Source organism: Panthera uncia, chromosome D4, assembly GCF_023721935.1.
Source record: "Panthera uncia isolate 11264 chromosome D4, Puncia_PCG_1.0, whole genome shotgun sequence".
NCBI lineage: Eukaryota > Metazoa > Chordata > Mammalia > Carnivora > Felidae > Panthera > Panthera uncia.
The window spans coordinates 55434290-55437458 of NC_064807.1; the positions used below are offsets into that span (position 1 = coordinate 55434290).

Below are 3169 nucleotides of genomic sequence, written 5' to 3' on the forward strand. Positions count from 1 at the left end.
CAAAAAAACAGGCTCTTAAATATAGACAACAAACTGGTGGTTGCCAGTGGGGAGGTGGGGGGGTGGTGGTGAAATAGGTGATGGAGATTAAGAATACACTTACTTGATGAGCACTGAGAAATATATAGAATTGTTGAATCATTATATTGTACACCTGAAACTAATATAACACCGTATGTTAATTATACTTCAATAAATAAATAAATAAAATCAACAAACAAACAAAAACCTTCCAACAAAGAAAAGTCCTGGACTTGATGGCTTCACCAGTAAATTCTACTAACCATTTTTTTTCTACCAAACATTTAAAGAAATAGTAATACCAACCCTTCTCAAACTCTTCCTCAAAACTGAAAAGGAATACTTTCTAACTCATTCTATGAAGTCAAAATTACCCTGATACTAAAGCCAGATAAAGAAAAATTAGATAAGAAATAACAAAATTAGAGATTCTAAGTATATTTATTCTAAATAAATTTAAATAATAAAATTAGGGGCGCCTGGGTGGCTCAGTTGGTTAAATGCCTGACTCGATTTTGGCTCAGGTCATGATCTCATGATTCATGAGTTCAAGTCCCAAATCAGGCTCTGGGCTGACAGCTTGGAGCCTGCTTGAGATTCTCTCTCTCTCTCTCTGCCCCTCCTCTGTTTGTGTGCACTCTCTCTCTCTCTTCCTCTCTCTCCCTCTCTCTCAAAATTAATAAATAAACTTTAAAAAATAATAAAATTAGATTAGAAAAGAAAATTATAGGACAACATCCTTTATGAATATAGATGCAAAAATCCTCAAGAGAACAGTAGCAAATTGAATCAACTGCACATTAAAAGCATTATTATTCCTCAAAACTAAGTGGGTTTTGTTCCAGGAATGTAAGCGTAGTTCAACATAAGAAAAACAATCAATGTAATACTTCATATTAGTAGAATAAAAAGGAAAAACACATGATAATCTCAATTGATACAGAAAAAACTAACAAAATCCAACCTTTTCATGATAAAAACCAAGAAAACAAGGAATAGAGGGAAATTTCCTCAACATGATAATGGGTACTTATGAAAAACCTCCAGCTAGTGTCATACTCCACAGAAAAGACTGAAAATATTCCCCTAAGATAGGGAACAAGACAAGGGTGCCCACTTTAACCACTGCTAATCAACATTGTACTGGAAGTTCTAGCCAGAGTTATTAGATAATAAAAAGAAGCAGAAAGCATCCAAACTGGAGAGAAAAAAGGTGAAATTATCTCTATTCACAGATGACATGCACACAATCCTATATATATAGAAAATCCCAAAGAATTGACAAGAGAGCTAGTAGAGCTAATAAATGAATTCAACAAAGTTACAAGGTACAAGATCAACACACTAAATCATTTGTGTTTCTCTATGCACCACAAGGAAATAACCCAAAAAGGAAATTAAGAAAGAACTTCCATTTACAATAGCATATAAATACCAATACATAAGAATATATCTAACCAAGGAGCTGAAGAACTTGTAGGCTGAAAACTACAGAACATTGCTGTAAGAAATTAAAGAAGAGCTAAATAAATGGAAAGACACTGCATGTTCATGGACAGGAAGACCTAACATTGTCAAGAAGTCAACATTACCCAAAGTGATCTATATTCAACAAATCCCTATCAAAAGTCCAACAGCCTTTTTTGCAGAAATGTAAAAGCCATCCTCAAAATCATATGGAATTTCAAGGAACCCTGAATAGCCAAACAATCTTGTAAAAGAAGAATAAAGTTGGAGGACTCACACTTCCTTGGCTTCAAAACTTACCACAAAACTGCAACAATTAAAACAGTATGGTACTAGCAAAAGAACAGACACATAGAGCAATGGAATAAAACAAAGAGCCTAGAAATAAACCTTCACATATGGTAAATTGATCTTTTTATTCAAGTATAATTAACACACAGTGTTACATTAGTTTCAGGTGAATGTATGATATGATTCAACAATTGATTCAACAATTGTAGAATATGATTCAACAATTCTATACATTGCTCGGTCTTCATCAAGATTAAGTGTACTCTTAATCCTTTTCACCTATTTCACCCATCTTCCCACCCATCTCCCTTCTGGCAACCACTAGCTTGTTCTCTATATTTGAGAGTCTGATTTTTTGTCTCTTTTTTTCTTTGTTTATTTGTTTTGTTTCTGAAATTCCACATATGAATGAAATCATATGGTATTTGTCTTTCTCTGGCTTTTTTCACTTAGGATTATACCCTCTAGATCCATCCATGTTGTTGCAATGGTTAACTGATTTTTGAAAAGGGTTCCATGCTCACTTTGGCAGCACATATACTAAAACTGGAACAATACAGAGAAGACTAGCATGGCTCCTGAGCAAGGATGACATGCAAGTTTGTGAAGCTTCCATATTTCTGAATGTGAAAGGAAACTGTTCCTGAACTTGACTGTCTCTAGCAGAGCATTTTGTTTGGTGTATAAAACCCCAAGATGTGCTGGGTCCAAAGTGAACTTGAAAAGTGTAAAATGAAATAAACTGTGTAAAATAAAAATAATAAAAAAGAAAAGGGTTCCAAACCATTCAGTGGAGGCAATCTTTTCAACAAATGGTACTGAGAAGTGGACCTTTATATCATACCATATACAAAAATTAACTCAAAATGGATCAAAGACCTAAATTTAAGAGTTAAAACTATAAAGTTCTGGGGAGAAAACAGTGGGGAAAAATTTCATGACGTTGGATTTGGGAACAACTTCACAGATATGACGCCAAAAGGACAGGAAACAAAACAAAACAAACACAAATATACACACACACACACACACACATATATATGTATATATGTATACATATATGTATACACACATATATATGTATATATATATATGTGTGTATACATATATATGTATATATTGGACTTCAGAAAAATTAAGAACTTCTATGCACTATCAATAGACATTATCAAGAAAAATAAAAAGGTGACCCATAAAGTGGGAAAAAATATTTGCAAATTATGTATCTGATAAGAGATTAATATCAAGAATATATAAACAACTCAATAACAACAATAGACCTAAATTTAAAAAAAATAAAAAGGGTCTTGAATAGACATTTCTTCAAAGAAGTATACAAATAGCCAATAAGCACATGAAAAGAAGGTTAACTTCATTAGTCATGAAGGAA

General features: G+C 32.9%; 1 non-coding gene across 1 annotated transcript; it reads left to right on the top strand.

The window, feature by feature from the left end:
• Positions 1-2295: 2295 nt before the first annotated feature.
• LOC125928374 (U6 spliceosomal RNA) lies at positions 2296-2401 on the top strand. Its single transcript, XR_007459651.1, has one exon. It is a non-coding gene; the product is annotated as a U6 spliceosomal RNA (small nuclear RNA).
• Positions 2402-3169: the final 768 nt, after the last annotated feature.